The following is a 14191-nucleotide window of genomic DNA, read 5'->3' on the forward strand; positions in this document are numbered from 1 at the left end:
TCCTTGCCCTTTCTTGCCATCCTCTTTCATCTTATTTCTACTGTTTTCTCAGCTTGTATTTATTTTATTTGATCTTCTTTTATATTACTGTATTTTTTGGTTTGCTTTTACTCCTGTTAGCCTCAAGGGTTTTTACTTTAAAATGTCCCAGGCTGGCTATATTTTGCATTGTTCATTCATTCTATTATTCAAGCCCTCTATTTGTTAATCTTTGGTTTTCCTGAAGGGGGTGGGACGGTGGCGGGGATGGAGAAGTGAGCCTGCACCTTGCCCTGGCCCCCAGAAAAAGACCCCCATGGTGTGTTCCTCCCCCAGCCCTCCCCCAGCCTCCGCCCCCTTTCCAGGTTCCCTTCCCACTGCACTGACAGTGGCTTAATACAGACTCCACAGCCAGCAGCCCAGGTGGGGGATGGTTCCTGCTTGCTGGAGCCCACCCCCATGGGCCAATAGATGGCCCAGGCCAGAGGGAGGAAATCACACACAATGTATCTTCCCTAGATGGAGAGCACCCCATCTTTGAGGGCAGAGGTCTGTCCTTATCCCCATTATGGAGACAGGAAACCAAGGCCTGGGATGGGGTGCCCCAGTTGCTTAGAACCAAGGAGTCCAAAAGTGACCTGTTTGAAAAAACTACTTCCTTTGCAAGAACAACCTGAAACCCCAGAGGTCTGGTGCCTGGACAGGGCTCCCCAGAACCAAACGCCAGCACAGGCCTGTCTGGGGCCCTCACGCTGACACCTTGGCCCCCTTGGGCCCAGTGAGGTGCACCCCCTCTTTAGGCCCCACCCAAGGTCAGATAAAGCAGGCTGGAGTTTGCACAAAGACCTCACCAAATCCAAGGGGGAGCAAAAGGGAAGTGAGGGGGGGGCCCTCAGGAAGGACTCCCAGTGAGCTGTCACCTCCACCCCAGGCCTCCAGGGGTGCCCCAGGCCCCAATCTTCTCCCACAGCAGTGATTGTCCAATGGGAGCCTGGACTTGTAGGTTCTTCAGAGGAGGCTCAGGCCTTTAGGGCTCTGGAACCCCAACAGACTTCTCCCACCACTCTTGCACCCGGGGGCTCTCTGGGTTTGAAGAAAGAGGTTTTTCCTGCTGACAAACATTTGAAAGCCACAATCCTGAGGAGTCTCTACTTTAGCCCAAAGTCTGGCCCTGTCCCCTCTCAGGTTGCTCTCTGGGGTCCCTGCTTCCCAGATGCAAAATCTGGGGAGGCTTCTTCCCTTTCTCCCCAAACCCCAAGTCCTATGACTCCACCCTTCTTGCTTTTGGGGGAGCATTCAATTTCCCAGGTGATTGGCAGGACCAGCTGGCAGGGAACTGAACCCTGTCCTGTCTGTCTGTCTGACCTCACAGCTGGGCCCACACCTGCACAGCCTCATCACCACAGCCCTGCAGAAAAGGACATAAAGCCCCACAGAGCTCCCGAGCCCCTCCGATCCCCCCCAGGCTCCTCCTGGCCCTGCCCTCTGCTGCTGTGGGTCCTGGGGCTCCACACTGGTGGAAATGTCACTTATTTTTTTTTAATTCATTTTTATTGAGATATGTTCACATACCATACAATCATCCACAGCGTACAATCAACTGTTCACAGTACCATCATGTAGGTGTGCATTCATTACCCCAATCTATTTTTGAACATTTTCCTTACACCAGAAAGAAGCAGAATAAAAAATAAAAATAAAGAACACCCAAATCATCCCCCCCATCTGACCCTATTTTTCATTTATTTTTTTGTCCCCATTTATCTACTCATCCATCCATACACCGGATAAAGGGAGTATGATCCACAAGGTTTTCGCAATCACACTGTCACCCCTTGTAAGCTACATTGTTTTACAATCATCTTCGAGAGTCAAGACTACTGGGTTGGAGTTGGGTAGTTTCAGGTATTTACTTCTAGGTATTCTGATACATTAAAACCTAAAAAGTTTATCTATATAGTGTGTAAGAATGTCCACGAGAGTGACCTCTCGACTCCATTTGGAATCTCTCAGCCACTGAAGCTTTATTCCATTTCATTTCACATCCACCTTTTGGTCAAGAAGATGTTCTCAATCCCATGATGCCAGGTCCAGATTCATCCCTGGGAGTCATATTTTGCATTGCCAGGGAGATTTACACCCCTCGGAGTCAGGTCCCACATAGTGGGGAGGGGAGTGAGTTCACCTGCCAAGGTGGCTTAGGTAGAGAGAGAGAGCCAGAAATGTTGCTCTTGACCTTAGTCCTCGAGCTGAGTTAAGAAAGGGGTGGGCATTACACGCAGAGAGAACCATAAGAGGAACGGTCTGGAGGTAAAAGCATTTAAAGGAATGCAGAAGGGAATGCCGCAAGACGTGAAGTAGGAACTGGCATAGGCACCAGGGTGGAAGTTGCCAGAAAGATCTTGGTGGGAGATGCTGAGGCCAGACACACTCCTTCCAGACACATCTCTACAAAGCAGGAGTCTGCGCTGCCCCAGACATGCCAACCATCATGTCTTCAATCAGCATCCTGAGCAAACCAGTGCTCCACTGAGCCACAAAAGGGAGTTCAGGACAGAAGGGTGAGAGGCCCTTTTCCCTCTGGCCACTGGGGAGCTCAACAAAGATAGTCCCACCCCTCTCTGCACACAGGATACTCTGTTCCAGTTATATGTCCTCTGCTGTCTCCTGGGGTAGGGCTTTAGATGTCCACACATTGGGTGAGGCCCATAAGCTCACTGGACCCCAGACCTGGCCTGCTCCACATCTGTGACAGGGTACCCAAATGTCAGCCTGCACACCAGGCTGGGAGCTGCCAAGTGGAGAACTCAGACACTTTGTTAGATGAACATGCAAGGCCTATTCCATCCCATCCTAGGTCAGATGCAGCTCAGGAGCTCCTGTCAGCCTGGGCCCTCAGCCCCTCAAGACTGAGCACCTCCCTGACCTGCACCCAAAGCCCTGGTTCAACTGGCCAATGTGTACCTTTCCCAGACACAGCCCTCCTGCTACATGCAGCCCCAGGGACATGCCTGTTTCCCAGAACAGGTTTTCTGGTCTGTAAATTTCTTTTATTATCCAGCAAAGAAATGAAATTGTGATTGATTTTCTCTGTCTAGTTGCCACAGTGCATTTAGCACCCTGTAACCTATAAACCTAAGGGAGGAGGTGCTACATCCCAGGGAAGCTCCTGGGGGCCCTTTCAGGATGAGGCCAGCCCAGGAGATGGCACTGCCCTGGATCCCCACATGACGTCCTTAACTTGAGTGAGGGGCCCAGGGTTTTGGTGTGGGGGAACTGGAAAGGAAGAAAGGGAGCAGAAGCTCCAAGGAGAGGCCCCAGGGGAGGAAGGGAAGTTTGCTGAGTGCCAGACCTGTGAATGGGGACACTGTGCACACCTCCCCACTGGAGGCCAGCAATGCAAGAAGCAAAAGGGTGCAGAGGGGACAAGGATCGGCAGCTCGGAGGCCCTTGGGGTATACCCCATGCAAGTCTTCTAGAACTGTCTGCAGGAGCAGGACAGATTGATGATGAAAAGGGAAAGAGACAAGATCAGCCCCCAGATCAGAGGGGATGCAAGTCTCCACCATGGAAGGCTCAAGGATACCTACTGCTCTGCTCAGTCAGGTACCCAGACTGAGCACCACCCTCCACAGACCTTGTCCTCCTAGCATCTACTCCTAAGCCCTGGGAGAACAGGATTCTTGTCCCCACTTTACAGATGGGATCATCAAGGCTCAGAACAATGAAGTCACTGGACAGTTGGGCAGTGGCCCCCCCCAAAAAACATGACTATTTCCTAATGCCCAGGACCTGAGAATGTACCTTATTTGGAAAAAGGGTCTTTGCCAATGTGGTTAAGTTAAGGCTCTTAAGATGGGAAGATTATCACAAGTATCCTTATAAGAGGAAGACAGAGAGAGACTTCACAGACAGAAGAGAAGCCAATGTAACCACGGAGGCAAAGAACGGAGTGATGCAGCCCCAAGCCAAAGAATGCTGGCAGCCACCAGAAGCTAGAAGAGAGAAGGAACCAAGTCTCCCCTAGAGCCTCTGGAAGGAGCGTGGCCTGCCAACATCTGGATTTCGGAGATCTAGCCTCCAGAAGTGTAAGAGCATAAATGTTGGTTATTTTAAACCGCCTAGTTTGTGTTTGTTATAGCAGCCACAGGAGAAAGGTAATACAAGGAGAAAGGTAGGACCAGAATCTAAGTGTGCCTGGCAAGGACCACCAAGGCCATATGGACAAAGTCTACTCATTTGAGAAGAAAGGATCAAGAGCCAGTGGGACCAACCCTGCTGACCAGTATCCCAGGGGGACAGTGTATCTGTCCCTGCTCACACACCCACCACCGCCACTCACGCCCATGCCTCCTGCAGACCAGCTAAGGGAGCCAGCAAGGGCCGGCCAGCCCACAGACAGCAGAAGGGGGTGGCCTCACCTGGGCAACCATGGGCCAGCTCTCCACTGCCACCAGCCTGCAGGGAGCCCACAAGAATCCGTGGGAGAGGCTTGGCCCAGCTGCAGCTGCTTTCACTCTGCTACTTGCTTCCCTACTAGCAATCCACCCCTCCCCTATTTCCTAAAAATAATAAAAGGCCCTTTGTTTCCTAAGTACAGGAGTGCAGGTAGCTGAGCTTGTACCTCGGCTTGCCAGGCCTGGGCCAGGGGACCTGATATCACCCCCTGGGGAGGGTAGTAGGTACGGGCGTTAGTGCCCTCTGCAGCCCCCCCGAGCCTGAGGAGCGAGGTCAGGGCAGCTCCCTTTTCCTCACCCAAAATGTCACGGGCAGGGGAGGCTTGCCGGAGGAAACCGCCTTTCTCCCAACCGCCCTTTCCTCACTTCCTTATCTTGCCCACACACTCCCTTGTGCCAAGGCCACTCCTGCCACCGCCAGCGCGCATGCACCGTGGCCAGAACAACCCCCGCCCGCTGCAACGGCTCCTGCGTCCTCTCAGAACCAATCCTAGCCTTTATCCCCTCAGCATTGGCTTGTAACAACCCCCGCCCTCTATGCCAGCCCATATAACCTGTGCTCACCCCGGAATAAAAGTCCTTTTGTTCTACCCTTACTGGAGGAAGAGTGTCTTATCTTTCCCTTCTCGCCGCCCTCCACACCTTGCACGCCTCCCGCCGGGGACCTGGCCAAGTCCCCCGCCTCGCCCTCGCCTCCGGGAAAGAGCCCCCGCCGCCGGTACCCTCCGAGCAACGCCGAGAGCCGAGGGTTCAGCAACCGGCCGCCCCCCCCCCCTCAGACGAATCAACTGCGACCGCACAGGAGCTTATTTTTTTCTTAAACTTTTTGTTTTGAAATAATTTCAAACTTCCAGAACAGATGCAAAAATAATGCAAAACCCATACAGAGAACTTCAACATAACCTTCCCCCAATGCCCACAGCTACCCATTTTAATATTTTGCCACATTTGCCATATCATTCAATCTATCCACCCATCTATCCGTCCATCAATCCATCTATTAGTCTATCTCTCTATGTATCCATCTATCTCTCTATCTATACATTTCTAAAGATTTGAGTTTATAATTTACATATCATGTCCCTTGAACACATAATACTTTCATGTATATCTCCTAAGAACAAGGATATTCACTTATGCGAACACCTTAAGTATAGTCATCAAGTTCAAGAACTTTATCATTGATAAGAAAAACTTACAGTCTATATTCCAATTTTTTCATAAGTCCTAATAATGTCCTCTTGGGACTTTTCTCCTCCGTTGTTAGATCCAGTCCAGGATCATGTATTGCATTTAATTGTCATTGTCTCTTTTTTTTTAATTGTGAAAACTTATATACAGACATAACTGTGGTTATATCTGGTTGATGGTATCAGGATTTGTGTTCATTTACAAATAACTGAAAATTTAGTTGCTCTTTTTTTTCAATTGTGAAAACTTATATACAACATAACCTTTCCTATCTCAACACATCCAATCATATTATTCAGTGGGATTATCGCATTCACAGCGTTGTGCTACCCTCACCACCATCCATTACCAGAACTTTCCCATCACCCCAGAGACACTGTCTCCATTTTGCCTTAACTCCCCAATACTCCCTACTACCTGCCCCTGATAACCTATAAGCTATTTTCCATCTCCATGTATTTGCATGCATACTAGTGGGATCATACAATATCTGTCCCTTTGCGCCTGACTTATTTCATGCAACATGATGTCTTCAAGGATCATCCATGTAGTGGCATGGATCAGGACTTCACTCCTTTTTAAGGCTGAGTGATAGTCCATTGTACAGATACACTACATTTTGCTTGTCCATTCATCTGCTGGTAGACACTGGGTCACTTCTACCTTCTGGCTACTATGAATAACGCTGCTATGAACATTGGTGTACAAGTATCTGTCTGAGTCCCTGCTCTCAATTCTTTGGGTTATTCGTTTGAGAAGAAAGGATCAAGAGCCAGTGGGACCAACCCTGCTGACCGGTATCCCAGGGGGACAGTGTATCTGTCCCTGCTCACACACCCACCACCGCCAGTCACACCCATGCCTCCTGCAGACCAGCTAAGGGAGCCAGCAAGGGCCTAGATCCTAGAAGTAGGATCTCTGGGTCATATGGTAATTCTATGTTTAACTTTTTGAGGATCCACCAAACTGTTTTCCACATTGGCTGCACCGTTTAACACAGAAGCTTGTTTTAATATCAGGTTTGATTTAGAAAATACTGAAACATGTGGAGAAGACATTTTCCATCTCCCATAACCCTACCTCCATGTTCTTCTCAACCTTCCTTTGGCTACGGGGGCCCCTTCAACCAATGAGGTGTCAGCTGAAGCTCTGCTGAATAAAAGGTCAGAGCCTCAGTGGGAGAAAGACTTCTGGTTTTCGCCCTTCCCCTTCTTCCTACCTGGAATGTAGATGAGAGAACTGGAAGAGAGGCTGCCATTTGGTGACTCTGAGACAAGCAGGGTGAAACTGACAGCCCATAATCCAGGATGGGCAGAGGAGCAAGATGAACAGGAGTGGATCCCGCTGGAGACCTCAGCCAGCTGCTTTCTCTGCCCTGGACACTGGAGACAATTAAATTCTCATCAGTTAAAAAGTCTGTTGTCAAATTTTCGGTTATTTGTAAATGAACACAAATCCTAACTGATACCACCAACAAGATATAACCACAGTTTCTTCCTGTCTTTTTCCCATTCCCATATAATTTTTAAATAGAAATTAATTTATTACTCACTTGTTCACTGCCTGTCTCCCTATAGAAGGTAAGCCCACTGAGAACGGGGATAGTATCTATCTTGTTTATAATTTTATTCCCAGTACCTAGAACAATGCCTGGGATGTCCAGTAGATGTTCAATAGGTAATGGTTTAATTACTTAATTAATTAATTACTGAGTGGACATTTTAATATGAGCACTTTCCCCAGCCATGTTGTTTGCTGAAAACATATTTTCTACTGGCTGACTGCCCTTCTATCTCCTGGATATATTAGACTTTATTCAACCAGTCACTTGTAGTTGGACACTCCCCCAATTTTCACCATTACAAACAATGCTTCTATAAAAATACTTGTACATGCATTTTTTAGCTCTTATGCAATTATTTTCTTAGGTTAAATGCCTAGAAGTGGAATTGCTCAGTCAAAGGTTATGCATAGTTTACATACATTATGGCACATTTTCATACATCCATATGTTTTCCAGAGCTCTTTAAAAAAAAAAAAAATTTACCTTTCCATGTGCAATTCACAAGTGTTTGTTTCTTGGCACTAATAATTGCACATTATTAATTTCTAGTGGGTTTTTTTTTTCATGTCAATAAGTGAAAAACTGTATCCCAAAACTGTTTAAAGGTGCATTTCCTTGATCACTGGTGGCACTGAGCATTCTCTTAACAGTCTGAGAATCCTTGGCAGGTCTCCCTCCTGCCTCAGGCTCCTAAGGGGGAGGTGACCTGCAACTGCCACCATCTGCTGCTCAGGTGTGGTGCAGAAGCTGCAGAGAGGCTCCCTCCAACAGTGTCCCTTCAGGAAATGAGGGGTGGGGGTGGGGGAGCCAAGGGCCAAACAAACACGTTGTCTGCCTCAGCCCCGGGAGCCCATGAGGTTCTGAGCTGGAACGAGACCTTCCTTCACAGAAGGTCAGAGACTCCGCTGGCAGGGGCCCCAGGGGCGGCCATTACTCCCTGCTGAGGGCCTGGGTGGGACAAACACCCTTCCTGGAGCGAGGCCCCGAGGGCAACGTAGGACCGTGGGTAGGCGGAGCCGGGACCACCACTGGGGGCTACTCGTGGCCAAGAGAAGCCTATCCCCAACCCCGAGAGCCCTAGAAGTCTCTCAAGGACTTGTGAATGCACGCAGGACCCAAGCTGGGCCTGAATGAGAGAAGGCAGGGGGCAGGCAGTCTGGCCAGCAGACCCGGCCCAAGCAAAGGCGCTTAGAGCAGAAAAAATCAAGCAGATTCAAAAACTGGATGCGCTCAGGCTGGAGCGTCAGGACTTGGCTGGAAACCCACCCGGGCGCCTCCCCGCCACACTCCTCCAACCGCAGGGGTCCGACGCCCGCACCACGGCCAGCCCCGGAGAGGCGTCCCCGGGCCCAGCCCCTTCCCCACGGGTGTCAGAGCATTTCCGGGCCCTCACTCTGCGCCTAGCTTGGGACAAGCCCTGAGACCCCGCGTGGGTACCCCCATTTCACACATGAGGAGGTTGTGCACGGGGTGAAGGGCGCGGGGGGCCGAGGCGACCCGCGTGCGCCCTGATCCCGAGTGAGGCTCCGAACCGGGCAGAGATGGGGTCTCTCTGCTCCCGCTCTCACCCCGCGGTGCCCGCGGCCACAGTGGACCGCGCGAGGGTCGGCGCGGAGGGCGGCGGGCCCCGGCCCCGCGCGTGTCCCCAGGTTGGACCAACTGCGCCGCCCAGGGGCAGCCGCGGTGCAATGCTGTCCCCTGCTGGCGACCGGGGGAACAGGCCCCGGCTGCAGCTGCCCACAGCCCCGCAGAGAGAGGGGTCAGATCTCAGACAAACAGACGGATCCCGGCGCCCGGGACTGGGCGGGGAGAGCTGCGGGCAGCTGGGCGATGAGCAGGCGGGGGTGGCCTGGTCTCATTGGAAATAACAATAGCAACAATAATAGCCGACATTTACATGGTGTGATGGTTAGGTTCATGTGTCAACTTGGCCAGGTGATGGTGTCCAGGTGTCTGGCCAAGAAAGCACTGGCCTAACCTTTACTGCAAGGATATTTGTGGCTGGTTAATAAACCAGAAGTCTGGCGTATTAAATCATCAATTGACTGCACCTGTGACTTATTACATCAACAAAGGGCATGTCTTCCTCAATGAGAGAATTCGATCAGCTGGATTTAATCCAATCAGTTGTAGACTTTTAAGGGAGAAAAAGAGAGAACCTTCACTTCTTCAGCTAGCTGGTGAAATGTTTCCTGAGTTCATGGAACACCTTCATCAGAGCTGCCAGTTCGCTGCGTGCCCTACAGAATTTGAACTCGTGTATCCCCACAGTTGCATGAGACACTTTTATAAAATCTTATATTTACAGACATCTCTTGTTGGTTCTGTTTTCCTAGAGAACCCTAACTAATACACATGGCATTTACTGTGAGCCAGGCACTCTTCCAATGTTTTATATACATTATCAACTCATTTCATCTTCACTCAGTCCTTAATAAGGGACACAATCTTATGATTCCCATTTTACAGAAGAGGAAACTGAGGTACAAGGTTATGTAATTTGCCCTGCTGATGAGTGGCAGGATAGGGTGTGAACCAGACCTCCTGGATCCATAGTCCCATGTCTTGAAACCATCTTACAAGTTAAATCCAGAAAGGTGGGGATCCATTTTTACCTATCCCAAGATGGCGGCACTTCCTGCAGACTCCGGGAGTCTGACCCCCATGGCCTGGCCCCTGCCTCCGAATTGTGGACAGTGTCCTCAGCAGGGATCATAAACCATTCTCTGCTTGGGCCATGTGGATTTTCCAGGTGCCTGACTGGGCCCTCCCTGAGTCTTCCCTGGGAGCTCTAAAAGGCCAGGCAGACCCAGAATCCATGGCAATGCTTCGAGTGGCCCTCGTCCTAGGCCACATATCTACCCTCCTGGTCCCCAAGATCCTGAGCAGAAGGCAGTCCAGACAGGATGTGTTTTCGTGTGCAGCAACAGTCTTCCCAGCAGCCAGCATTTCTGGCCTCCTACTGCAAAAATGTCCTCTCACCCCTCTCCAAAATATGGGTCAGATTATGACACTCCTGCTTAAAACCCTTTAATGGCCCCTCTGCTTGCAGGACAAAGGCCAGATGCCTCAGCCTTCAAGCTACAGGACACATCCACAGGATGGGGTGCCCAGCAATGCCACCTTCCCCTGGGCATTGTGCCAATATCCGGGGCTATAGGGATAAATGAGTCCTTATGAGATCCCACCCCCTGGCCACACCTGATTAATCTGGGAATGACCACTTAATCCAAGATAGGCCAATCAGTGCCCTGCCCCCAGAAGAAACCACCTGGAGGAGAGAAGCAGAAAGGAGAAAGGGGGGCTGTTCCTGTGCCCTTTCTGCAGGTGCACGGTGAGTTTCTGCTATGTTCCAACCAAAAGATGACTGCCTAAAACAGAGACCCTCCAAGGGCCGTCCCAGCCCCATTACAGGGTAATCCCATAACACCAACAATTTCACACCCTCCATCCTTTGCTCATGCCCCTCTCTCCTGAGGGATCCAGTAAAAACGTTAAGCATTTTGGATAAAGCTCTACCAACCAGGAGCTTTGTTACCCACCCAACTCCCAACCCCCAGAGAACAGACCCATCTTTGGATGGCCTTTAACTCTGGCACCCACCATTGCACATACCTGTTCCCATGTTTACATTCCCACATAGTTGGGAGAGTCTCAAAAGCAGAGGCTCATCTTTGTGCCCCTTCCCCTGTGTGTGTGCTCAAAAAGCGTTTATTCAATGAATGCATAACCCGGTAAATATCATCAACTTCTTTTACAGACGAGACCACTGAGGCTCAAAGATGAGAAGTGTCTGCATGGGTCACGACAAGCAACCAGGCCTCCCAGATCCACCCCCGGGAAACTCTATATACACCCCCTTTTTTGATCCTATCTCCCAGCCCTACTCAACTCCTGAAACCCATCCCTATGACTTCAGGGACAGTCAGGAGGAAATCCACACCTGGACACATATGGAAACAGCAGGAAACCAGAGACAGAGGAAAACCTTAAAAGCAGCTAGAGGAAAAGGCAGATTCCTCCAACCGACAGCTGGCTTCTCAACAGCACACACAAAAAGGCAGAAGATAATGAAATGAGAGCTTCAATGCACTGAAAGAACATTTCTAAGCTGGAATTCCAGGCTGAGAAAAAAATATCTTTCCAGAACAAGGGTGATATGAAGACATTTTCAGGCAAACAAGAGCTCAGAGTTTTCACAAAACAGCAGATAGCCACTAAGGAAATGCTAAAGGAGCCACTTCAGGCAGAAGGAAAGTGACCCCAGACAGAAGGACTGTTACTTAAGAGGGAATAAAAAGCCAAAGGCATTTAAATATGTGGTTAAATCTAACTTAACACTGACTGCTGTCTAGAACAGTAACGTCAGTGGAGTAAAAAAATGTTCACAGAGTTAAAATACAAGACAATATGTATGTTGTCCAGGAATATGCTAAAGGTATTGATTAAATGTAGACTTTGGTAATTAAGTATGCAGATTGTAATTTTGAGGGAAAACACATGCATACACACACAATAAAGACAGAAAAGATAACTTCCAAACTAGTAAAAGGGGAAAATGGACTAATAAAATATAATCAAATTCAAAAAAGCAAGAAGGGAAAGAAATAAGAAATATAAAACAAGTAGAAAGCACAAAACAAAATGGCATGTTTAAACACAAATACACTAGTAACTAAATGTAAGAGAATTAAATTTTTAATTAAAAGGCAAATAGCAATAAACTGAATTTTTTTTAAAATCTACTACATGTTTTCAAAAGTCGTATCTAAAACATAGACCCAGAAATATTGAGAGTAAAAGGAAGAAAAGAAATATGCTATGTATACACTACAAAAAAGAGCTGGTGTAGCTATATTAATATCAGAAAAAAATAGATTTTAAAGCAAAAAAAATATTGTTAGGTATAAAGTAGGTTATTACATGACATTACAAGATTCAGTTTACCAAGAACATGTAACAATTTTTTATTTGTCTACACCTAAATAACAGTGTCTCACCATTTACAAAGTGCAAAATTACAGAGCTTCAAGGAGAAACAGACAAATCTAAAATCATAGTGGAAGAATTTAACATAAGTCCCTTCAGTAAGAGATAGGAAAAGCAGTTGAAAGGAGTTAAAATTCAGTAAGGATATAGGTGATTTGAACAGTATCCCAAACTCTGTTTCCCCCCTTGACTTTAAAGCAAAAATCTCTGGAAGGCTTGTCTCCAGTTCCTCTGTTCCATTCTCTCTTGAACCACTCCAATCAAGCTTCACTACCCACTGCTGGCCGGGTCCCTAATGACCTCCATGTCCCTAAACCCAGTGGTCACCTCCAGGTACCCATCTTGCCCATTGACAGTATTTAGTACAGCTGCCCATTCCCCCACTCTCCTAGTTTCTCTCTCACATCGCTGATTGCTGCTTCTCAGTCTTCACTTTTTCTCCCCTCCCTCTCCCCCTCATTTTGTTTCCTCTTCCTACATCTACTCTCTGGCTTTCAAACTCCACGGCTTTCAAATGCTGTCCATACATTCATGACTCCCAAATCTTTATTTCCAGACTAGCTCTCCCATTATTTCCTGTCTCATTTATCCAATCCACATCACCATTTAGATGTCTAATATTCATCTCTAACTTGGCAGGTCCAAAAGTGCTCTCCTCAAAGGCTCCCCTGCAGCCTTCCCCAGCCCCTAAGTGGCCACTCTATCCTTCCAGTTGCTCAGTTATTCCTGACCCCTGCCTTTCTCCCAAACCCTGCGAGTTCAACAGCAAATCCCATCTGCCCTAGCTTCAAAGCATGTGGAATCCAACTCCCTCCTCCCCTCCACCACTACCAATGTGGTTTCTTGCCTGGTTTACAGCAATGGCTGCTAACAGGTCTCTAGGATTCCACCCTTGAACCCTGCAGTCTTTTCCCAACAACAGTAGCGGAAGAGAGTCCATCACAGCTTCTCACTTCTCTGCTGACAACCCTCAGAGGAAAAGCCAGCACCCTTACAAGACTTCCTCTCTGGCCCCATCTCCCACTGCTTCTCCCAGTCCACACTGGCCTTGGACATGCCACCCGCACATCCGTGCACCCTACCTTCATATATGCTGTTTGCTCTTCCTGGGATGCTCTTCCCCTAGATAGCTGCATCTTCAGGTTTGTACTCACACATCACCTCTTCCAGGAAGCCCTCCCAGACTGCCCAGTTTAAAACTGCTCTTTACCACAGTCCCCTGCTTTCTTTTTCTCCTAAGGATATATCACTATCTAACATTCTATATTTTTAAAACCTGTTTATTTTGTTTATTTTCAGCCTGGAATGTAAGCTCCAAGAGAGCAGGGTCTTTGTCGGTTTTATTCAGCCAATAGCGTAGAAGGAGCATATGGGGGGGGAGGGGTCAGTCGACGTTTATTAAAGGAATAAAGGCGACTTGCTCGAGTCGCACAGGGAAGCGGCAACCGTGGGGATTTGATCCCAGGTGTCTCTGACCGCCTGTCCCGGGAAAACCAACCTGGTTTCCCAGCAAGGAAGCCGGGCGGGGCCGGGCCTGCGGCGGGGCGTGGTCAGTGTCGGAAGCCCCGCCCCCAACCCGGGCTCCGGGTCTCCGGGCTCTGTGCCACTTACGGCCACGTGGAACGCCAGCCCGGTAGAGGGACCGGAGGAGACAGGGTCCGCCGCTGCCACCAGGGGGCGACAGAGCTCGCTCGGGCTCTTCCCGGGCCGCCCGCTGGGGCCGCGCGGGCCTGACACCGCGCCCGGGACTAACTGGGGTCCCAGGGCGGAGGTCCAGCGGGAACGCTGACTTTCATTAAAGAGTCTCACGATCAACATAAAAAACACAAACCACCAGGACTCTGGCTTGGAAAAGTGGGCTGGGGCGCGGAGCGTGACACTGGAGTTAAACCTGCAGGATGAGGAATATGCAGGCAAAGAGCGAGGAGGAGGAGTCCAGGCTTGGGGGCTTTGGAAGGCTAGGAAGGTGGGGGGCGATCCTCGGAAAAGCAGACGGAACTGGACTGCAGGC

Source organism: Choloepus didactylus, chromosome 15 (assembly GCF_015220235.1).
Source record: "Choloepus didactylus isolate mChoDid1 chromosome 15, mChoDid1.pri, whole genome shotgun sequence".
Classification (NCBI taxonomy): domain Eukaryota; kingdom Metazoa; phylum Chordata; class Mammalia; order Pilosa; family Megalonychidae; genus Choloepus; species Choloepus didactylus.